The sequence below is a fragment of the Bombina bombina genome, chromosome 5 (genome assembly GCF_027579735.1).
Source record: "Bombina bombina isolate aBomBom1 chromosome 5, aBomBom1.pri, whole genome shotgun sequence".
Taxonomy (NCBI): Eukaryota; Metazoa; Chordata; class Amphibia; order Anura; family Bombinatoridae; genus Bombina; species Bombina bombina.
In genome coordinates this window covers 376,892,443-376,918,156 of record NC_069503.1, presented here as the reverse complement: position 1 = coordinate 376,918,156, position 25,714 = coordinate 376,892,443, and the positions used below count along the sequence as shown (strand labels likewise).

At 38.0% G+C, this 25,714-nt stretch overlaps 1 protein-coding gene across 1 annotated transcript in view; it reads left to right on the top strand.

Annotated features, from left to right (window-relative positions):
* The window catches only part of RFTN1 (raftlin, lipid raft linker 1), an 885,191-nt gene that overhangs the window by 846,730 nt on the left and 12,747 nt on the right, over nucleotides 1-25,714 (top strand). The window lies entirely within an intron of this gene.

Sequence of the window (25,714 nt, the reverse complement as noted above, 5' to 3'; positions counted from 1 at the left end):
GTTATATTGGTTTCACTGGTAAAAATAAATAATTGAAATGGGTATATATTTGTTTTTTGTTAAGTTGCCTAATAATTATGCACAGTAATAGTCACCTGCACACACAGATATCCCCCTAAAATAGCTAAAACTAAAAACAAACTAAAAACTACTTCCAAAAATATTCAGCTTTGATATTAATGAGTTTTTTTGGGTTCATTGAGAACATGGTTGTTGTTCAATAATAAAATTAATCCTCAAAAATACAACTTGCCTAATAATTCTGCACTCCCTGTATATATATACACATATTTAGACATGTACAGGGAGTGCAGAATTATTAGGCAAATGAGTATTTTGACCACATCATCCTCTTTATGCATGTTGTCTTACTCCAAGCTGTATAGGCTCGAAAGCCTACTACCAATTAAGCATATTAGGTGATGTGCATCTCTGTAATGAGAAGGGGTGTGGTCTAATGACATCAACACCCTATATCAGGTGTGCATAATTATTAGGCAACTTCCTTTCCTTTGGCAAAATGGGTCAAAAGAAGGACTTGACAGGCTCAGAAAAGTCAAAAATAGTGAGATATCTTGCAGAGGGATGCAGCACTCTTAAAATTGCAAAGCTTCTGAAGCGTGATCATCGAACAATCAAGCGTTTCATTCAAAATAGTCAACAGGGTCGCAAGAAGCGTGTGGAAAAACCAAGGCGCAAAATAACTGCCCATGAACTGAGAAAAGTCAAGCGTGCAGCTGCCAAGATGCCACTTGCCACCAGTTTGGCCATATTTCAGAGCTGCAACATCACTGGAGTGCCCAAAAGCACAAGGTGTGCAGTACTCAGAGACATGGCCAAGTTAAGAAAGGCTGAAAGATGACCACCACTGAACAAGACACACAAGCAGAAACGTCAAGACTGGGCCAAGAAATATCTCAAGACTGATTTTTCTAAGGTTTTATGGACTGATGAAATGAGAGTGAGTCTTGATGGGCCAGATGGATGGGCCCGTGGCTGGATTGGTAAAGGGCAGAGAGCTCCAGTCCGACTCAGACGCCAGCAAGGTGGAGGTGGAGTACTGGTTTGGGCTGGTATCATCAAAGATGAGCTTGTGGGGCCTTTTCGGGTTGAGGATGGAGTCAAGCTCAGCTCCCAGTCCTACTGCCAGTTTCGGGAAGACACCTTCTTCAAGCAGTGGTACAGGAAGAAGTCTGCATCCTTCAAGAAAAACATGATTTTCATGCAGTACAATGCTCCATCACACGCGTCCAAGTACTCCACAGCGTGGCTGGCAAGAAAGGGTATAAAAGAAGAAAATCTAATGACATGGCCTCCTTGTTCACCTGATCTGAACCCCATTGAGAACCTGTGGTCCATCATCAAATGTGAGATTTACAAGGAGGGAAAACAGTACACCTCTCTGAACAGTGTCTGGGAGGCTGTGGTTGCTGCTGCACGCAATGTTGATGGTGAACAGATCAAAACACTGACAGAATCCATGGATGGCAGGCTTTTGAGTGTCCTTGCAAAGAAAGGTGGCTATATTGGTCACTGATTTGTTTTTGTTTTGTTTTTGAATGTCAGAAATGTATATTTGTGAATGTTGAGATGTTATATTGGTTTCACTGGTAAAAATAAATAATTGAAATGGGTATATATTTGTTTTTTGTTAAGTTGCCTAATAATTATGCACAGTAATAGTCACCTGCACACACAGATATCCCCCTAAAATAGCTATAACTAAAAACAAACTAAAAACTACTTCCAAAACTATTCAGCTTTGATATTAATGAGTTTTTTGGGTTCATTGAGAACATGGTTGTTGTTCAATAATAAAATGAATCCTCAAAAATACAACTTGCCTAATAATTCTGCACTCCCTGTATATGTATGTAAGATAGACTGATATAAAGTAAGCAAACATTAGCCTAAGAGTAATATGTAGATGTATTTTTAAAAATTATTAGTTGTTTGCTTTATTGAAACTAAAACGTTACCCTTTTTCTTTCCTAAGATATGGTGAGTCCACGGCTTGGGTAATTACTATTGGGAATATCACTCTTGGCCAGCAGGAGGAGGCAAAGAGCACCACAGTTAAAACTTCTAAGTATCAGTCCCTTATCCACAACCCCCGGTCATTCTCTTTGCTTCGGTGCATGGAGGAGGTGAAGTTTAGGTGTCTGAAGAAAATTTTTGATTTATCTACAAGCAAGTTTTGGGGTATTGCTGTATTCCACGTCATTCCTTGCAGTCGGGTAGTGGGGCTTTAAAACAGTTAGGAACTTGTAAAGAGGTACTTACTGCGTTTTCTTAACAATTGCTCCCCTAGTTTAGAAAGCCAGATTTGGCTACTCTGTTCTTTCTTTTTTCAAAGCTCTCTGTGAAGAACTGTGTCTTCTCATACCTTGTAACTGTCTACATGCCGGACAGCGGAGCAGGTAAGTGCTTTTTCTTCCAGTTGGGAGACCATGCACTTAACAAATTAAAAGATACTGCTTTTTTATTGGAACATAGATGATCCTGTTGTATGAGTTACACTGGGGCATGAAGCAGGCACTGTAGCATGTGTGAGAGTAACATTTAAACTCTTTTAAAAATAAAGAGTAAAATGTTTTTATTAGGCTTTATTTTCTGACACATATTTACTTGATTAAACACTTCAAGTTTAAACTGAAAGTAAGGCTGAATTTTCTATTTGCACTCCAATAGAGAGTGTTAATGGCACAACTCTGAGTTCGGCAGCACCTAAATGAAAGTGGAATAGGAGGACCATATGGATTGACTGTTTGATCGTTTGCCTAAAAACAGATTGACTCTTTGTTATTAATCCTAATAATCTGTCCTCAAGGGAGCTGGTAATTTGCAATTACTGTGCAACATATGCATTTTTTATTCATGTTTTTATTGATATACTCATTGTTACTATAATTTATATATATATATATATATATATATATATATATATATATATATATATATATATATAGTTTATTTGTATATTGCTCATAGGTGGGGGATCTTGTTTAATTATTATCTTCTACTGAGAATTTCATTTTCTGAATACCCACTTCTATTATCTGCCCTATCTGTTTAACATCTTTATGCATTAGCTGCGCTGTGAATATTTTGTGGGTCTAATTGAATTTTCTATTTCAGCAGCTTATTAATTTCCCCTTTGCTTTAAAATAAAACGATGCAACATTTAAAACTGTCCGGTTTATTTCTGTAACTCAGTGTACCAGGAAGCTATTTTTAGTGCCTCTCTGTGTCGCAGCAGTAATTTGAGCTCAGCAGTTGCGGTCACATGACCGACTTTACTTCATAATGTTTCTGAGGAAAAAGTTGTTTTTCTCCATTTCTGGGTGATCCGGTCTTAATTGGTAGCGGTAAGGCACCTCAGTAATTGAGGTGTGGGTTTGCCTGAGGGGTATTTTAGAAGTGTATTTGATGTTTATTAAATATTTTTTCTTAACTTTTCTCACATAATTTTAGCTGGGGATCGATCCTAATTTGAGATAAAATTTAAAGTGTATTTTTTCCTTGGCTTATTTTAATTGAATATTAAAGTCTTTGAAACTTATCTGTACAAGTTTATTTACTGTTTCACAACATGTCTGATATGGAGCAAGAGCCTGCTACGTCCCAAGCCTCAGTGGTGTCACATGCAGTGCCCTGCGGTTCTAAAAGCAGAAATTGCTGCCCAGGTATCTTCAGCAGTATCTGCGGCATTAGCTGCCATTCCCAGATTACAGGGAAAATGCAAGAGGAAATCTAGAAATTCAGAAAGTAAGTTGCATGTCCTCAAATTGCCCTTTCTCATAAGTCTGATGAGGAAGATACATCGGGACTTTCTGAGGGGGAAATCTCAGATTCAGACAGTATAGTATAATTTCCTTCTACTGAGACTGAGGTGGTATCCTTCGGATTTAAGCTTGAACACCTTTGTGTATTGTTAAAGGAGGTTTTAGCTACTTTAGATGACTCCGATACCCCTGTCGTTGTCACTCCTAAGAAATCTAGTAAACTTAATAGTTTATTTGATGAACCTTCCACTTCAGAGGTTTTTCCTGTGCCTGACCGTGCTAGGGAGAGTATCTTACAGGGATGGGAGAAACCAGGGGTGTCTTTTTAACCATCTCCCATTTTAAAGAAAATTTTTCCTGTCGAGGACTCCATTAAAGACCCTTGGTATACTGTACCCAAAGTTGAAGGGTCCATTTCCACTCTGGCTAAGAGAACCACTATTCCTATTGAGGATAGCTGCTCTTTTAAGGATCCACTGGACAAGAAGCTGGAGGCTTATTTCAAAAAGATTTATATTCATCAAGGTCTCCAATGGCAACCTGCGGTGTGTATTGCCACTGTAACTAGTGCGGCATCTTATTGGTTCGACGCCTTGTCTGATTCTCTTCAAGTAGAGAATTCCTTGGATGGAATTCAGGATAGGATTAAAGCTCTTAAGTTGGCCAATTCCTTTATTGTAGATGCCATTTTACAGGTTGTTAGACTAGGAGCTAAAACTTCTAGTTTCGCTGTCCTAGCCCGCAGGGCGTTATGGTTAAAATCCTGGTCTGCGGACGTTTTCTCTAAAGTCAAGCTTCTGGCGATTCCTTACAAGGGCAAAACCTTGTTTTGAACCAGTTTGGCAGAAATTATCTGTGATATTACGGGTGGAAAAGGGTCTTTCATGTAATTGGCAAGAGTCCATGAGCTAGTGACGTATGGGATATACAATCCTACCAGGAGGGGTAAAGTTTCCCAAACCTCAAAATGCCTATAAATACACCCCTCACCACACCCACAATTCAGTTTAATCACTTTGCCTCCTATGTTTGTGCTTGATTTCTATGATTTCTTCTATGATAAGCACTTCTAAGCATTCTGAAGCCCAATTCCTCTCAGAGTACAGTGTTTTTCAGAGGGATGTGAAGAGAGTATCACCTATTGATTTTTTATGTTTTTTCTCATGGAAAATCTGTTCAAGGGTTCTCTGTTATCGGTCGCAGGGATTCATCTCCTATCTCCCTTTTCAGATCGACAATATACTCTTATACCATTACCTCTGCTGATAGTTTTCAGTACTGGTTTGGCTATCTGCTATATGTTGATGTGTGTCTTTTTTATAATTATGTATCATTATTTAAGACACTCTCAGCTATGGTTGGTGCTTTATGTATTTATATAAAGTTTTAAATATATGTATTTACTTATATTTGCCATGAGTCAGGTCTATGCGTATTTCCCTTTGCAGTCTGGCAGTTTCATTATGGGAATCATATTTTAGTAAGTTTGTCTTACCTGGGGTATAGTCTTTTTTCCAATTTTACTTGTTTTTTCTTTTAAAAAACTTGCGGGCAAATTAGGCTCGCAAGGGCGCAAAATGCTGTTATTTATTGCATCATTCTTGGCGCTAGAATTTTTTGGCGCGAATGTGCATATATAAGGACGCAAGTTCGTCATTTCCTGCTTCTTAGTTGACGCCAGGTTGTTTGGCGCGGAATTGTGTTTGTTATTACGCGAGTTGCGTAATTTACGGATAATTTATTTTACCTCACTTCCTATATGCTCATTGCCTTCTTTATGCTCAGAGGGCTATGTTATTTGCTTTTTTGCCAATTTTAGCATTTGCATTTTTCCCCATTCCTAAAACTGCTATATGTGGAAATAAGATATTTTTGTTTAAATGTTATTTTTTCTTTTACATTTTACAAGATGTCTCAATCTGATCCTGTTTCAGAAGCTGCTGTAGGAACCATGCTGCCTGAACACATTTCTACCAAAGCTATGTGTATCTGTTGTAAACTAGTGGAGATTATATCTCCAGCTGTAGTAACTTTAAATGTAATAGTTATTATTATATTGTGTGCCTGTGATTTTAAGTCTATCCATTTTATATACACTTTAGCTCCTCCTATTGAAGCGCTCCTTAGTTTAATCTTTGTTTTTAATTGTTTTAAATTATAGGGAGTAGTGAGATCCTTAATACTAGTTGGAGTTTGTGGTATTAAGAGTTCTCTTTTGGCGCTGGTCACTCCTCTGACTATTTTCTTTGGAGGATCAATTTACCAAAGAGTTTCTTGATTCCTCAGACAAGGGTCACCTTTTTAAATTTCCAGATAGATTCAGTGTCCATGACTCTGTCTTTAACAGACAAGAGACGTTTGAAGTTGGTTTCAACTTGTTTAAACCTTTAGTCTCGATCATTCCCTTCAGTGGCTATGTGCATGGAAGTTTTAGGTCTCATGACTGCAGCATCAGACGCAATCCCCTTTGCTCGTTTTCATATGAGACCTCTGCAGCTTTGCATGCTGAATCAATGGTGCTGGGATTATACTCGGATATCACACATTATATTCTTAGATCCCAACACTTAACTCTCTCTGACTGGGTGGTTAGACCATCATCGGATTATTCAAGGGGCCTCTTTTGTTCGTCCTTCCTGGACTGTGATTTCAACAGATGCAAGTTTCACAGGTTGGGGAGCTGTTTGGGGGTCTCTGACAGCACAAGGGGTTTGGAATTCTCAAGAGGCGGGGTTACCAATCAATATTTTAGAACTTTGTGCTATTTTCAGGGCTTTTCAGGCTTGGCCTCTATTAAAGAGAGAATCATTCATTCGTTTTCAGACAGGCAATATCACAACTGTGGCATATGTCAATCATCAGGGTGGGACTCGCAGTCCTTTAGCGATGAAAGAAGTATCTTGGATACTTTCTTGGGCGGAATCCAACTTCTGTCTAATTTCTGAGATGCATAACCCAGGTGTAGACAATTGGGAATCGGATTATCTCAGTCGTCAGTCTTTACATCCAGATGAGTGGTCTCTCCATCCAGATGTATTTTATCAGATTGTACAGATGTGGGGTCTTCCCGAAATAGATCTGATGGCTTCCCATCTAAACAAGAAGCTTCCCAGATACCGTTCCAGGTCCAGGGATCCTCAGGCAGAGATGATGGATGCATTAGCAGTTCCTTGGTTTTACCAACCTGCTTACATTTTTCCGCCTCTAGTCTTCTTCCAAGAGTGATCTCCAAGATCATAATGGAACAATTGCATGTGTTTCTGATAGCACCAGCATGCAATCACAGGTTTTGGTATGCGGAGCTTGTCTGGATGTCCAGTTGCCAACCTTGGCTTCTTCCAGACCTTCTGTCTCAAGGTCCGTTTTTCCATGAGGATCTCAAATCGTTAAATTTGAAGGTATGGAAATTGAACGCTTAGTGCTTAGTCATAGAGGTTTCTCTGACTCAGTGAATAATACTATGCTACAGGCTCATAAGTCTGTTTCAAGGAAGATTTATTATCGGGTTTGGAAAGCCTATATTTCATGGTGTTTTTCTCATAAATTCTCTTGGCATTCTTTTAGAATTCCTAGAATTTTACAGTTTCTTCAGGATGGTTTGGATAAAGGTTTGTCTGCAAGTACTTTGAAGGGACAAATCTCTGCTCTTTCTGTTTTAATTCATAGAAAGATTGCTAAACTTCCTGATGTTCACTGTTTTGTTCAGGCTTTGGTTCATATCAAGCCTTTTATTAAATCAACCTCACTTTCTTGGAGTCTTAATTTGGTTTTGAAGGCTTTGCAGGCTCCTCCTTTTGAGCCTATGTATTCTTTGGATATTAAACTACTTTCTTGGAAAGTGTTGTTCCTTTTGGCTATCTCTTCTGCTAGAAGAGTTTCTGAATTGTCTGCTCTCTCTTGTGAGTCTCCTTTTCTGATTTTCCATCAGGATAAGGCTGTTTTGCGGACTTCGTTTAAATTTCTTCTTAAGGCTGTGAATTCTAATAACATTAGTAGGGAAATTGTTGTTCCTTCCTTGTGTCCTAATCCTAAGAATACTCTTGAAATATCTTTACATTCTTTGGATGTTGTAAGAGCTTTGAAATATTATGTTGAAGCTACTAAAGATTTCAGGAAGACTTCTAGTCTATTTGTTGTTTTTTCTGGTCCTAGGAAAGGTTAGAAAGCCTCTGCCATTTCTTTGGCATCTTGGTTAAAGCTTTTGATTCACAATGCTTATTTGGAGGCAAGACAGTCTCTGCCTCAGAGAATTACAGCTTATTCTACTAGATCAGTCGCCATTTCTTGGGCTTTTAAGAATGAAGCTTCAGTTGATCAGATTTGCAAAGCAGCAACTTGGTCTTCTTTGTATACATTTACTAAATTTTACCATTTTGATGTATTTGCTTCTTCTGAAGCAGTCTTTGGTAGAAAAGTTCTTCAGGCAGCTGTTTCAGTTTGATTCTTCTGCTTATGTTAAGTTTTTTTCTTGAAATTTATGTTCAATTTATGAGAAAGAGGGGGGGCGGAGCCAGCCGTCATCACAGCTAGACGTGTTTCTGTGAAGCTCCGGGCTTTCAGATCTGAATATAGCAATTAACTTTTATATCCTAAGCCTGAACTTCAATTATTATTTCATGGAATATACACATTAGCTACTCTATGCTATAGGAAGAGGAGGAAGCAGCAAAAAGGAGCTATTCCATAAATATATCCCTCAAGTACGCCACGTGGAGTTGTTTGTTAAAATGGCCAATATGGAGGCTTTACAAGCCTGGGAACAACGCATTCACCGATCTCTAGAGGAAGACTTTCAGAGTCTGTCTCATGACATTTTATTGTTTCTGGCCTCCCTAACAGATCTAAAGCACATGTGCATTGATTCTATGCTGCCTGCTCCCGATAACGCTACTAAAGAGAGACCGGCTTTATGGCAACAGGAGACTGTGGCGGAAACGGCTCCTTTATTGAATGTGGGCGGCGTGGGCTGTCAGACGCTGGAGCCACATATATCTGCAGATCTCATGAGTGCTTCATCTGCCCAGGCCCTGAGGGATACGGCCGGCCCCTGGGGCAGGGCGATACACTTTGAAAGTGGAAATAGGGGTCTGGCGGCTTATGCTGCTCCGCGGACGGCTACTGACCTGCATCGATACAAGGAGAGGGTGTCAACACTGATGGTGACACCCACGGTCTTTTGCTCTGAAGTGGCAATATTCATTCTCCCATCCGAAGCCCTGCTATCTGACATCAAAGTGGATGGCTTTCCTCCTACTACATGGGACACGGAAGAGGAGTCTTTTACTTACGTAGAAAAGTTGGGCTATGTGATATACCTGCTGTACATATGGACAGTGTGCTGGGACCCAGGTGGGCCAAACCGTGGATCGCTAGTTATGGCTCTCAGCTGTCTTGGATCCTGCTTTGATAAAGGGTATGCAGAGCGAGTTAATGCAGATCTATTTGATTACTTTTATTTTCAGGCTGGACATTTTTCCCACTCCTAAATGTTGATCAGTGAAGAGACTTTATACTGTAGCTGACTTGGAGACCACAATTAATATAGTATGTTCTAACGTCTTGGTTGCTGCATTCCCTTTGTATATCTTGATATGCTGCAGACATGTAGTCTTTATACAGATAATATTTGAACCCAATGTTGTATTTGCAATACTTTATGTCATTGACAGATTATTAACTTAAGCATACTCTGTTGCAGAATAGCCTTCCTCAATATTTTAGTCTTTATTTAATACTTAAGTATTTGGCGTATTTTGTTTACCTCCCTCATATCTTATGGTATAGTCTGGGCAATATTTTGTTTTCTCACATAAAGATCATTTTAGATATAATGCCTTCAGTGAGAGTAATGCAAATTAACCTGAGTGGTGACTTGAAATTGACTCAGAGTCCTATTACAGCCTAGCAATATTTTGTTGGGAGTTTAATGGTACCCTGATAACTTTGCTGTTGTATATTTATGTTTACCTCACTCATTTAAATGTTGTAATGAAAGAGAGAAAAAGTAATCAACTACACTGTTATTATGCTCCTCCACACTGTTCCAATTGATTATTTATGTGTTGGCCTCTACAGATAGTATTTGAGCTCACTGTTGTGCTTATACAGTTAGTGTTTAGAGACCACTGAATTCTCGATATTTTATACCACTGTTATTTAATAGCTGAATGACTGGCCTCATATTTTGATATATTTTCATTTTACTTGATCACCCCCCCCCCCCCCACACTTTACAAAGTGCTTTGGGTGTTACTTAAGCCCCAAAGTTTACTGCGCGGTTTCCCTTGATAAGTACCGCCTTCAATATGACTTTTTATTTTTTTGAAGACCAGTTGCAGTACCATTTGAGGCCATACTAATGTTAGGATAGAGCTGGGAAGATACCTGGCGACTGAGGCATATACTGTTTCAAACGATTTCAGCTCTCATAGGGATATTCTAGTTTATTTTTGTTTTTTTAACTATGGGACCCCATTTTGTTTTCATGGGTGTCCGGCGCTAACTCAAGGGCCCTGGGTGGTGCCGGATCCTAAAACATTATTTAATAAAACTTGGCCCCTAGCTTCTTGTAAGCCTACCTCTGGCTAATTTATGGGTAGTCCTATTCCCTAATTAATGTTTTCTACCCTGGTTCCTATGCCTCAATTTTATGCATCCTAACAAATTAAGACATTGCTGCAGGTCTTTATTACCTTTTCACTTTAACCAATAAGCAAACTTCAAACTATATTCATCTATTTAAAATATAATCCTTATATCATATCCATGAGTTTTATGTTGTACAAGTTCACTCAGATCAAGTGTTATTTGAGCATAGGGATACTTTAGATTTACATGTTTTTTACCTTTGTTGTGAATCCCCTCTCAAACAAAACTAAAAGAAAAAGAGGTTTCTTGAGCAGTATGGTACTTTAATATTCAGTGTTTTCTTTTGTCTGAAATTTTCTGTATCCTAGCAATCTACGTTGTATGAGTCGTAAGTTTAATTACTTGTACCTTGGTGCATAAGTATATATGATCAGAGCTTTCTGTACTGTATTCTATTTTTTGTATGTACTTTAATTTTCAAACCTCAATAAAAATATTATTATTAAAAAAAAAAAAATTATGAGAAAGACCTATTTTTTTGTGGATTTAATTTTTTCAGCGGAAATAGCTGTTTTTATTTTATCCCTCTCTTTCTAGTGACTCTTCTGTGGTCTTCCACATCTTGGGTATTTCTATCCCATACGACACTAGCTCATGGACTCTTGCCAATTACATGAAAGAAAACATAATTTATGTAAGAACTTACCTGATAAATTAATTTCTTTCATATTGGCAAGAGTCCATGAGGCCCACCCTTTTTATGGTGGTTTTGATTTTTGTATAAAAGCACAATTATATTTCCAGTTCCTCTTTTTGTATGCTTTTTTACTCCTTATTTTATCACCCCACTACTTGGCTATTCATTAAACTGAATTGTGGGTGTGGTCAGGGGTGTATTCATAGGTATTTTGAGGTTTGGGAAACTTTGCCCCTCCTGGTAGGATTGTATATCCCATACGTCACTAGCTCATGGACTCTTGCCAATATGAAAGAAATTAATTTATCAGGTAAGTTCTTACATAAATGATGTTTTTCAACCTCAAGATAAGAAGAATAGGCCTAAAGGACATCAGAGTAATTTTAGTTCCTTTCGTAACTTCAGAGGAAAGCCTTCCCCTTCTTCTTCCAAGCAGGAACAATCCAAGTCTTCTTGGAAAAAAAATCAGTCTTGGAACAAGGGGAAACAATCAAAGAAACCCACAGCTGATTCCAAATCAGCATGAAGGGTTTGCCCCCGATCTGGGATCGGATCAGATGGGGGGCAGACTTTCTCAGTTCTCTCAAGCCTGGATACGAGATGTCCCAGATCCCTGGACTGTAGACATAGTATCTCTACAAATTGGAATTCAAGAATTTTCCTCCCAGAGGCAGATTCTTTCTCTCAAGATTATCTGCAGGCCAGATAAAGAGAGAGGCATTCTTAAAATGTATACAACATCTTTCCTCCCTGGGATTGATAGTTCCAGTTCCAGTGCAGGAACAGGGTCTCGGGTTCTACTCCAACCTATTTGTGGTTCCCAAAAAAGAGGGAACTTTTCATCCCATTCTAGACTTGAAGTGTCTAAACAAGTTTCTCATAGTTCCATCCATCAAGATGGAGAGACTACACTCCATTCTTCCTTTAGTACAAGAGGATCAGTTCATGACAACCATAGACCTAAAGGATGCGTATCTTCATGTTCCTATTCACAGGGACCATCACAGATTCCTGAGATTTGCCTTTCTCGACAAACATTTCCAGTTCATGGCCCTTCCATTTGGTCTAGCAACGGCTCCCAGAATTTTTTCAAAGGTTCTGGGGGCTCTTTTGGCAATGATCCTTTCTCGTGGAATTGCTGTGGCACCCTACCTGGATGACATATTGGTTCAGGCGCCATCTTTTCAACAAGCAAAATCTCACTCAGAGATATTGTTGTCTTTTCTTCATTCCCATGGATGAAATGTGAATCTGGAAAAAAGCTTCCTTTCCCCTGCTACAAGAGTAGTGTTCTTAGGAACCATAATAGATTCTCTATTGATGAAGATTTTTCTGACAGAGGTCAGGAAAAACAAAATCATTTCCTCTTGCCTCTCTCTTCAGGCTACTGCTCATCCTTCTGTGGCTCAATGTATGGAGGTAATCAGTCTGATGGTGGCTTCCATGGACATCATTCCTTTTGCTAGATTCCATTTGAGAGCTCTCCAGTTGTGTATGCTCAGACAATGAAATGGTGGCCATGCGGATCTATCTCGGAGAATAGAGTTAGATCAGTCATCAAAGGATTCTCTCCGTGGTGGATTTCTCAGTAACATCTGTCTCAGGGCACATGCTTTCGGAGACCTTCCTGAGTGATCGTGACCACGGATGCCAGCCTGCTGAGCTGGGGTGCAGTCTGGAACTCGTTAAAAGCTCAGGGCCTTTGGACTCGGGAGGAGTCTGCTCTTCCCATCAACATCTTGGAGTTGAGGGTGATTTACAATGCTCTATTGGCTTGGCCTCAGTTATCCTCAGCTCAGTTTATCAGGTTCCAGTCAGACAACATAACCTCTGTGGCTTACATCAATCACCAGGGAGGAACTCGGAGTTCCTTAGCAATGAAGGAGGTTACTCGGATTCTTCAGTGGGCAGAGACCTGCAATTGCTGTCTATCTGCCATCCACATTCCAGGAGTAGACAACTTGGAAGCAGATTTTCTGAGCAGACAGACTTTTCATCCCGAGGAGTGGGAACTGCATCCGGAGGTGTTTTTCAGCTTAGACCTTAAATGGGGGGTGCAGGAGTTAGATCTGATGGCGTCCCGTCAGAACACCAAGCTTCCAAGGTACAGTTAAAGGTCAAGAGATCCACAGGCCGTTGTGGCGGTTCCTTGGGTTTTCAGGTTGGCATTCCTGTCTCCTCCGTTTGCTCTCCTTCCACGAGACATTGCTCGTACAAAACAGGAGAGGGCGTCTGTGATTCTAATAGCCCCTGCATGGCCTCGCAGGATCTGGTTTGCAGACCTAGTGGAGATGTCATCTCTCCCACCTTGGAGACTACCTCTGAGGAAGGACCTCCTGATTCAGGGTCCATTCTTTCATCCAAATCCTTGTTCTCTGAAGCTGACTGCTTGGAGATTGACTGCTTAATTCTGTCTAAGCGTGGTTTTTCTGAGTCTGTCATTGAGACCATGATTCAGGCTTGCAAGCATGTTACTAGAAAGATTTACCATAAGATATGGCGTAAATATCTTCATTGGTGTGAATACAAGGGCTACTCTTGTAGTGGAATTAGAATTCCTAGAATTTTATCTTTTCTTTAGGAAGGCCTGGAGAAGGGATTGTCAGTCAGTACCCTGAAGGGTCAGATTTCTGCTTTATCAGTTTTACTACATAAACGTTTGGCGGATGTGCCAGATGTGCAATCTTTTTGTCAGGCCTTGGTCAAAATCAGGCCTGTCTTTAAGTCTGTTGCTCCTCCTTGGAGCCTTAACCTTGTTTAAGTCATTTGAGCTGTTGCATTCCATAGACATTAAGTTATTATCTTGGAAGGTTTTGTTTCTTGTTGCTATCTCTTCTGCTCGAAGAGATTTAGAACTCTCGGCTCTGCAGTGTGATTTCCCTTATCTTATTTTTCATACTGATAAGGCGGTTCTTCGTACTAAGTAAGGTTTCCTTCCTAAGGTTGTTTCTAATAGAAATATCAATCAGGAAATTGTTGTTCCCTCTCTGTGTCCAAATCCTTCTTCTTCCAAAGAACGTTTATTACACAATTTGGATGTTGTACGTGCTCTTAAATTCTACTTACAGGCAACTAAGGATTTTCGCCAGTCCTCTGCCCTCTTTGTCTGTTTCTCTGAGAAACGTTAAGGTCAGAAGGCTACTGCTACTACTCTTTCTTTTTGGTTAAAAAGTATAATTCGTTTGGCTTATGAGACTGCTGGACAGCAGCCTCCTGAGAGAATTACGGTTCATTCCACAAGAGCTGTTTCCTCTTCTTCGGCTTTCAAAAATTAATCTTCTGTGGAACAAATTTGCAAGGCTGCCACAAATTTGATACTTTTGCCTCTGCTGGGACTTCTTTTGGGAGAAGGGTTCTTCAAGCGGTGGTGCCTTCTGTTTAGGACTGCCTGTCTTGTCCCTCCCTATTTATCCGTGTCCTCTAGCTTGGGTATTGGTTCCCAACAGTAATTACTCAAGCCGTGGACTCACCATATCTTAGGAAAGAAAAACAAAATGTATGCTTACCTGATAAATTAATTTCTTTCTGGATATGGCCCCAGCCCACCCTTAATCTTAAAACAGTTTTTTTTTTTTACTATAACCTCAGACACCTCTACACCTTGTGTTACTCCTTTTTCTCCATTTCCCTTCGGTCGAATGACTGGGGGTTGTGGGTAAGGGAGTGATACTTTGCAGCTTAACTGTGGTGCTCTTTGCCTCCTCCTGCTGGCCAGGAGTGATATTCCCAACAGTAATTACTCAAGTCGTGGACTCACTATATCCGGAAAGAAAGAAATTTATCAGGTATGCATACATTTTGTTTTTTTTTATTTTTAATGGGTGTCATGTTGTAACTTAGGTTTCACCACTATAAATGGGTTACTAGAGTGTGCAACCGATGGCTTTATGGTATATAGTAGTGTTATAGAGATATGAAACCCTTTTTTTCTTGATATAGACAGAGCATATAGTTATAGAAAAGCTTCCAATTTACTTCTATTATCAAATTTACTTAATCTCAAGATATTCTTTGTTGAAGGGAATACCTAGGTGGGTAGCATGCGCATGTCTGGAGTACTACATGACTACAAACACGGCTGTCACCTAGTGCCCTTGCAAATGTATAACATTGTTAGTCTTGTAAAACGGCTGTTATATATTGCTCCAGAGACATCTTTTCCTGAGCCTACTGCTTTTCAACAAAGGATATCAATAATTGTGTTTCATGTCCCTTTAAGTCAGAAGTCTGCAGTTCCAAATCTAACAGGAACTGGAAACCCCATAATTTTCAGAATCAATTTTATTATTATTAACATTTTATATTGCAATATCAGTGTTTCATATCCCTTTATTGAATGCTACTTTTAATTGAGTTTATTTCCCTCCAAACCAGCATAGAATTAAGAAAGTATTTTTGACCGTTTTCCCTAAATTATCTTGAATATTTATAAATATTCAGGTAGATTACGAGTTTTGCATTATGGCTTTTGACACTGATAAAATGGCAATTCCAGTGTAATGGCCAGTAACGCATATTACGAGTCGTGTTGGTATTGCTATACGGCAAGCATTTTAGCCTGTAACGCAATGTCCATTCCTCACCAAAAAAAAAAATGACGTTTTTTTGTGGGATTTTCATAGCGCCGGTATTACAGGTTGTGCGTTACAGCCTATACCGACACTATCCATATCGCCACCGAGCAGTAGTTATGAGTTTTGCGCAACAAAAATGTTTCACAAAACTCATAACTAAACTGTTACAAAGTACAGTAACACCCATAAACTACCTACTAACCCCTAAACTGTCGCCCTCCTACATCGCGAACACTATTTAAAACTTATTAACCCCTAATCTGCCGCCTCCCACATCGCGACTATTAAATAAACCTAATGACCCCTAATCTGCTGCCTCAGGCATCGCCGACTATAATAAAGCTATTAACCCCTAATCTGTCGCTTCCCGACATCGCCGCCACTATAATAAAGTTGATAACCCCTAAACCTCCGGCCTCCCACATCGCCGCCACTATAATAAAGTTATTAACAGCTAAACCTCCGGCCTCCCACATCGCCGCCACTAAATAAACCTATTAACCCCTAGACCTCCGGCCCCCACATCGCCGCCACTAAATAAACCTATTAACCCCTAAACCGCTGGCCCCCTACATTGTAAAACACTAAATTAAACTGTTAACCCTTAAATCCAACACTCGCCTAACTTTAAATTAAAATTACAATATAACTATCTTAAAATAAATAAAAAACTTACCTGTTAAAAAAACAAAAAACTAAGTTTAAACTATAAATGAACCTAACATAGCTATTCTAATAAAATTTTAAAAAATACCAATTCAAAAATCTAAAGGACAAATTTAAAAACACAGGCAATAGGATGAGAGCTACTGAAATCTTATTGGCTGATTTGAACAGCCGATAGGATTTCAGTAGCTCTCATCCTATTGGCTGATTTGAACAGCCAATAGGATTTCAGAAGCTCAAATCCTATTGGCTGATTTGAATTTGAAGAATCAAATCAGCCAATAGGTATGCAAGGTAGGCCATTTTGAAAAGGCTACCTTGCATTCAACTTCAGTGTACGGCGGTGACCATATAAAAAGGACGCTCCGCGCAGGATGTCTTCAGCTTCCAGGACGGCTCCGTTCCACGCCGCCGGGATGAAGATAGAAGACGCCCCCTGGATGGATGAAGATATTCCTGCCTGGATGAAGACTTCTCGGCGCCTGGATGGAGATGGATGTCCGGACTTCAGGAACCGTGAGTAGATATTCTGTGGTTAGTTTTAGGGGTTTTTTTTTATTTTTTTGGGGTGTTTCTTTTTTAGATTAGGGCTTTGGGCTTTTTTAAAAGAGCTGAATGCCCTTTTAAGGGCAATGCCCATACAAATGCCACTTTAGGGGCAATGGGTAGTTTAGTTTTTTTTTATAGTTAGGTTTTTTATTTTGGGTGGCTGGTTGGGTGGTGGGTTTTACTGTTGAGGGGGGTAATTTTTTTTACAGGTAAAAGAGCTGTTTAACTTAGGGCAATGCCCTACAAAATGCCCTTTTAAGGGCTAGTGGTAGTTTATTGTAGGCTAGGGGTGTTTTTATTTTGGGGGGATTTTTTATTTCTATAGGGCTATTAGATTAATTGTAATTGTTTTTATTTTTTATAATTTCGTTTATTATTTTTTGTAATCTTAGTGTTTTTTATTTTTTGTAATTTAGTGTTTATTTTTTTATGTAATTTTAGATTTTTTATTTTTTTTCGTAGTGTTAGGTTTTTTTTAATTTGTAATTTAGATTTTTTAATTGGTAGATTTTTTTATTTTATTAGAATAGTTATGTTAAGGTAATTTATAGTTTAAATATAGTTTTTTTTAATTTCACATGTAACTTTTTATTTATTTTAAGATGTTATATTGTAATTTTAATTTAAAGTTAGGGGGTGTTAGGTTTAGGGGTTAATAGTTTCATTTAATGTTTTGCGATGTGGGGGACTGGCGGTTTAGGGGTTAATAGGTTTATTTAGTAGTGGCGATGTGGGGGGCCGGAGCTTATGGGGTTAATAGGTTTATTTAGTGGCGGCGATGTGGGAGGCTTGAGGTTTAGGAGTTAATAACTTTATTATAGTTTTGTCGATGTTGGGGAGCGGCGGATTAGGGGTTAATAGCTTTATTATAGTGTCAGCAATGTCGGGGAGTGGTGGAATAGGAGTTAATAACTTTATTATAGTGGCGGCGAAATAGGGGTTAATAACTTTATTATAGTGGTGGCGATGTCGGGGAGTGGCGGAACAGGGGATAATAACTTTATTATAGTGGCGTCAATGTCGGGGAGCGGCAGAATAGGGGTTAATAACTTTTATTAGTGTTAGAGATGTTGGGGAGGCAGATTAGTGGTTAATCACTTTATTTAGGTGTCAGCGATGTCAGGGTGGCAGATTAGGGGTGTTTAGACTTGGGGTTTATGTTAGGGTGTTAGGTTTAAACTTAACTTCAATGGGGTTGCGTTACAGAGATTTTTCATTCTGCACTTCAGGTGTTAGGTTTTTTTTTTCTTACACTCTCTCCACATTGATGTCTATGGGGGAAAGCGTCCACAAGCACGTCAAAGTAGCCCTTGCCTTTTGTGTGGTATGGAGCTTTACGCCACCATATCGCAAGCAAAAGGAGGCTTTTCAGTAACTCGTAATGGCAGCGATATGGAGAGTGAAATAACGCAACTTTTTTGCCGTTAGTTTCGCACCCTGTTTAGCGCAAAACTCGTAATCTACCTGTAAGTAATAAATTATGTTTTACATTTCTCACATATATATATTTTTTCATTATTTCAATTATGTTTGGGTCAGTAATGAGAGGGTGCAAATTATTCAATATTTCATAAAATGTTAAATTTTAATTGCATGCAAATATATTTGATAAAATTAAATTGTAAAGGTCTGTGTCCCTTATCTGATGAAAATAAATTAGATTCTGATGAGTTCATTCCTAAGAAACCTCATCACCTTTTTAACAAGGAAAATTATATCGCCATAGATCATCCCTATCAGAGTAAACAATAGTAATGCAAATGTTTTTGTCCCTTAGGTGTATAAAAAATAGCCACACACATACATCCAAAAATAAGCATTTTAACCATTCAACTTCCCAAATCTCAACAGCAGATAGCAAATTAACAAATACTCTTTCTTTTTTTCTTACATTTATTGAAACTGAAGGCATCTATGTCACTTTATTTGTCCCTGAATAAAATACAAATAGGTTGTTTAATGATTATTAATGTAGGGTATTATAACAATATAGAAGATATTGAAAAACATAATACTTCAGCTATTTTAAGTGTTTATTTCCTGCTGTTTTCTATTTCATTTACAAAATGATTGCAAAGAAAAAAATGAAGATTTGTACTAATTTGCTATTTATGTCACACTTGCACTGTATGCTGATTACGAATCTTGATTGAAAAGTATCAAAATGAACGAACAGATAAAATAAATTATGAAGCTAAATATGCAAAAATCCATCACGATTCTGGTCCCCCAACTTCTCATCATTCTGCTTTGTGAAAGAAAAAGTTATCTTAAAAGGACATTAAACACTAACGGCCAGATTACAAGTGGAGCAGTATTTAACGCTCCTTGTCGAGTGCTAACTCCGATAGATGTAAGCATTTTGCGCACGTCGGGTAGCGCTTGTATTACAAGTTGAAAGTAAACTGTTTTTCGCTTGCACGTTAACCTGTGTGTAAAAAGCCAAACTTAGAATATCATGCGCGTGACAACGCATTCCTGCATAGAAGTAAATGGAGTAAAAAAAGTGAAAACAAAACTACTCGCACGCAAACCTGATCGCATATTCTCAAGTGCCCTGACATGAAAATATTATTTCACATACCAATGTTCTTCACAATAGAATAAAATATGTTTTTATATATATATATAACAATCTTCTTCAATCAAGGACTGCACTCACTGGATTTGGATACAAAATTACTTCTTTATTGTGGTAACGTTCCGTGGTTCCGGGTTCACAGACCCCTTCTTCAGATATTAGTGCAAGTGAACAAAATGCAATTTAAATGTGCTAAGCCCCACCCATCAAGCAATTACAGGAAATTGCGCCAAAACTGTGTTTCCATGGCAACGTCATAGTTGCCAGGTTGCTATCATATACACATTTATACAAACAAACAGGGAAACATTTAAAAATTTAGTGCATATTCATCACCAATAAGGAAAATAAAAAATAAACAACAGTGTATTAAACATAATAGAGTATAGATATTGCTCAATTTTATTTTTAAACCAGCACACTACAGAATCAGTGTTAAATCCATATTTAGGTTTCCTGTATATCATGTGTCAATAGTCTAATACTGGGTTATTGGTAAGAATCAGGTGGCTATATGTCTATGTGTATCATAGTACTAAGGATAACCGTTGTGTATATGTCAGAGAGTTGAAAAACATGTGCTACTAGAAACATGAGTCAATCCCATAATCAGTACAGGTATTCCTAGACACATAGCTTAACAAAACGGCACCGTTTGTAATAGGCTTGGAAATCAGCCCTTAAGCATATCATATGTAATGACTTGTTTAATTATCAAATTTGTACACCTGCGTGAAACTATAAAGCAAAGGTGTAGACCAATGATCTTACTGTTGAGGTCTAATCTCATCTCCTGTAGTCTGTAGAAAAACATGGATTTATTAACACATAACTAGGCATGATATCAATAGTGGATTGTGAGATATATTTCATAGATTTGGAGTCGCTTGTATGGGGAATGTTTGACTGCACCTTTGCTTTATAGTTTCATGCAGGTGTACAAATTTGATAATTAGCAACAGATGCCTGGCTACACTATATGTCCAGTTTAATATGGTCCCTTAACTATACTACTTAATTGATAGTTAGTGGCCTGATGCGACTTATTGGAGCTCACATAGTGATCTATTTACTTACTTCATGTATATTGAGATTAATTGCAATCCTATATATTTGGATATACTCTACCAATGTTACATGTTTTATGCCCCTGTGACAACAGATTGGGACCTAACTAATTTTTTATTTCACTTTTGAGACATACCCTTACCCATCTGTGTTCTAGGCAATATTGAATACATATGAGTGTTCACAAACGTAACTATGCTGTTTCACACACATCAAGGTTACAACTGCTAGGAGGCTTAATTTTTTCTGATATAGAGATCCCCTCTTGATGGGGTATGTTTACACTAGAGCAGGCACTGATTATACTAACACAGCCGGACACACTACAGTCCCAAAGCGTTCTGTGTCTGAATGACACGTCATCGCTTTATGCAAATTAGCCATGTGTGCATGCCTGGGGCCACGCAGACGTCGGATCTGTAACATCCGTGCCTGTTTCAATGAGACTCAGCAGGAGGCTGCTTTGCAGCATATGGGAGCATACAAAGTTAGTGTGCTTTATACAGGCATGGATCATTAAACAAGTCATTACATATGATATGCTTAAGGGCTGATTTCCAAGCCTATTACAAACGGTGCCATTTTGTTAAGCTATGTGTCTAGGAATACCTGTACTGATTATGGGATTGACTCATGTTTCTAGTAGCACATGTTTTTCAACTCTCTGACATATACACAACGAAAATCCTTAGTACTATGATACACACAGACATATAGCCACCTGATTCTTACCAATAACCAATTATTAGACTATTGACACATGATATGCAGCAAACCTAAATATGGATTAACACTGATTAGTTAGTGTTTTTGATTTCTGTAGTGTGATGGTTTAAAAATACAATTGAGCGATATCTATACACTATTCTGTTTAATACACTGTTGTTTATTTTTTATTTTCCATATTGGTGATGAATATGCACTAAATTTTTAAATGTTTCCCTGTTTGTATAAATGTGTATATGATAGCAACCTGGCAACTATGATGTTGCCATGGAAACACAGTTTTGGCGCAATTTCCTGTAATTAATTGATGGGTGGGGCGTAGCACATTTAAATTGCACTTTGTTCACTTGCACTAATGTCTGGTCTGAGGAAGGGGTCTGTAAACTCCGAAACGTTACCACAATAAAGAAGTAATTTTGTATCCAAATCCAGTGCGTGCAGTCCTTGATTGAAGAAGATTGTTATTAAAATACTGACTTTGTACCCTGGTTGATGGCCCAGCAGATACACATGGGAGATATATATATATATATATATATATATATATATATACTGTGTATATATATAAATATAGGAATATCTATTTATAAATACATAGAACATATTCTGCTATGTACAGAACATTGGAATGTGAAATATTTACAGTAAATACACAGGATAACCCTTTATTAAATATGAATATTGCATAAATGTTTTACATATTTTCATCTACATAACTGCAAAGGGCTCCAATGCACTTATATATATTCTATATGTGTTTACATATGTATTTATGTGTTTATATTTGTATATATGTCTGTAAATAGACATATGCACATTTAAATACATTTGTACATATACACACACACACACACATATGTATCTCTATGTTAAAGCTCTTTGACTGAGCCCTTATATCTGAGCCCTTATAACTTTTTTGTGCAATATTTTTTTTTAATAATTTTTCTTAGATTGTGTTATTATGAGTGTAACTGTAATTTGTAATGTATTTTTTATGTTTTGTGACACTTTTTTGTTTCAAAAACAGTTAACCAGTGCTCTGAGGATGCGCTAACCTGACGAGCGTTAAGTTCAATTACGCTCAAGCGATCACATTTACTTTCAACTTGTAATACAAGCTGTAAACCCTGAAGTGCAAACACCCACGTTAAACCCCTTTTCGCTTGCGTGGAATGGTTAGTGCTCCACTCGTAATCTGGCCCTAAATACATTTTATGCACATCCCTCTAATGGCACCATTTTGGAACTGCAGGTATCTGAAAGAGACTTGCACACATTTAAGAATGCAGTAAGTTAGATTTCAATATAGCAACACCCATGATTTAGAGGGAGTATGTGAATAACCTCAATACTATCGCCTAGATTTAGAGTTCTGCGTTAGCCGTCAAAAGCAGCGTTAAGGGGTCCTAACGCTGCTTTTGGCCGCCCGCTGGTATTTAGAGTCGGCCAGGTAAAGGTGTAACGCTCACTTTCAAGCCGCGACTTTTCCATACCGCAGATCCCCTTACGCCAATTGCGTATCCATCTTTTCAATGGGATCTTCCTAACGCAAGTATTTAGAGTCTTGGCTGAAGTGAGCGTTACACCCTCTACCGACAAGACTCCTACCGCCCATGGAAAGGCTGTAGTTAAGAGCTTTATGGGCTAACGCCGGTTTATAAAGCTCTTAACTACAGTGCTCTAAAGTACACTAACACCCATAAACTACCTATGTACCCCTAAACCGAGGTCCCCCCACATCGCCGCCACTATAATAAATATTTTAACCCCTAATCTGCCGACCGCACATCGCCGCCACCTACATTATCCCTATGAACCCCTAATCTGCTGCCCCTAACATCGCCGACACCTACATAATATTTATTAACCCCTAATCTGCCCCCCAACGTCGCCGCCACCTAACTACAAGTATTAACCCCTAATCTGCCGACCGGACATCGCGGCTACTCTAATAAATGTATTAACCCCTAAAGCTAAGTCTAACCCTAACACCCCCCTAAGTTAAATATAATTTTAATCTAACGAAATAAATTAAATTTTATTAAATAAAGTATTCCTATTTAAAACTAAATACTTACCTGTAAAATAAACCCTACACTAGCTGCAATATAACGAATAATTATATTGTAGCTATTTTAGGATTTATATTTATTTTACAGGCAACTTTGTATTTATTTTTACTAGGTACAATAGCTATTAAATAGTTATTTACTATTTAATAGCTACCTAGTTAAAATAATTACAAAATTACCTGTAAAATAAATCCTAACCTAAGTTACAATTAAACCTAACACTACACTATCAATAAATGAATTAAATAAATTACCTAAAATGACATACAATTAAATAAACTAAACTAAATTACACAAAAAAACAACTAAATTACAAAAAAAAAAAAAAGATTACAAGAATGTCCGGCTAATTACACCTACTCTAAGCCCCCTAATAAAATAAAAAAGCCCCCCAAAATAATAAAGGTCCCTACCCTATTCTAAATTAAAAAGTAATCAGCTCTTTTACCAGCCCTTAAAAGGGCTTTTTGTGGGGCATGCCCCAAAGTAATCAGCTCTTTTGCCTGTAAAAAAAAAAAAATACAACCCCCCCCAACATTAAAACCCACCACCCACATACCCCTACTCTAACCCACCCAAACCCCCTTAAATAAACCTAACACTAGTCTTCATCCGATGGGGCAGAAGAGGACATCCAGACCTGCAGAAGTCTTCATCCTATCCGGGCTGAAGAGGACATCAGAACCGGCAGACATCTTCATCCAAGCGGCATTTTCTATCTTCATCCATCCGGAGCGGAGCCATCTTCTTCTTTTTAATTTAAAATAGGGTAAGGACCTTTATTATTTTGGGGGGCTTTTTTATTTTATTAGGGGGCTTAGAGTATGTGTAATTAGCCTAATATTCTTGTAATCTTTTTTTATTTTTTGTAATTTAGTGTTGTTTTTTTTTTGTAGTTTAGTTTATTTAATTGTATGTAATTGTAGGTAATTTATTTAATTAATTTATTGATAGTGTAGTGTTAGGTTTAATTGTAACTTAGGTTAGGATTTATTTTACATGTAATTTTGTAATTATTTTAACTAGGTAGCTATTAAATAGTTAATAACTATTTAATAGCTATTGTACCTAGTTAAAATAAATACAAAGTTGCCTGTAAAATAAATATAAATCCTAAAATAGCTACAATATAATTATTTGTTATATTGTAGCTAGTTTAGGGTTTATTTTACAGGTAAGTATTTAGTTTTAAATAGGAATACTTTAGTTAATAAGATTTAATTTATTTAATTAGATTAAAATTATACTTAACTTAGGGGGGTGTTAGGGTTAGACTTAGCTTTAGGGATTAATACATTTATTAGAGTAGCGGCGAGGTCCAGTCGGCAGATTAGGGGTTAATACTTGAAGTCGGGTGGTAGCGACATTGGGGGGGCAGATTAGGGGTTAATAAATATAATCTAGGTGTCGGCGATGTTGGGGGCAGCAGATTAGGGGTTCATAGAGATAATGTAGGTGGCGGCGGTGTCCGGATCGGCAGATTAGGGGTTAATTGTGTAATGCAGGGGTCAGCGATAGCGGGGGCGGCAGATTAGGGGTTAATAAGTGTCAGGTTAGGGGTGTTTAGACTCGGGGTTCATGTTAGGGTGTTAGGTGCAGACTTAGAGAGTGTTTCCCCATAGGAAACAATGGGGCTGCGTTGGGAGCTTAACGCTGCTTTTTTGCAGGTGTTAGGTTTTTTTTCAGCCCAAACTGCCACATTGTTTTCTATGGGGGAATCGTGCACGAGCACGTTTTGCCAGTTTACCGCTACCGTAAGCAACGCTGGTATTGAGGGTTGAAGTGGCGGTAAATTCGGCTCAACGCACCCTTTTTGGAGCCTAACGCAGCCCTTCAGACAACTCTAAATACCAGCGTTGTTTGGGAGCAGTGGTAGGAAAAAAAGCTGCGTGGGTCTTTACCGACAAAACTCTAAATCTAGGCGTATGCTAATAAAACATATTTCGCTTTTAATGTTCTTTTAAATTATTTAATGATTTCCATAGCTGGATTTTAATTCCCACCCTAAAATACCACTATAACAAAATAAGTTTAATGGTTTTATTTTGAGAGCTGTATATTAAACTATTATTTTTCTTATTGCCATTCTACTGCATATTTAGGATTTTTTTTATATAATATGTATGCAATCTGCCCTGATTTAAAGCACAGAATTAGTTTTCATTAGAAATGTCAACCATGTTATTTTTTATCTTCAATATCCAAATGAATAATGATTTTTGGAAACACCCTCTAGTAATTGATTGAAATTTGTAATAAACAAAGGTCGAAACTTAATAGTATTGTGGGTGTGAGCTGCCTTGATTTTAACCAGAATCCTCAGTATAAAAAGATTTATATATCATCATGAGTTTATATGCATAGTGGTAATAAAATGCATCGGCCGTGACAATAAGGAATTTCTAGAT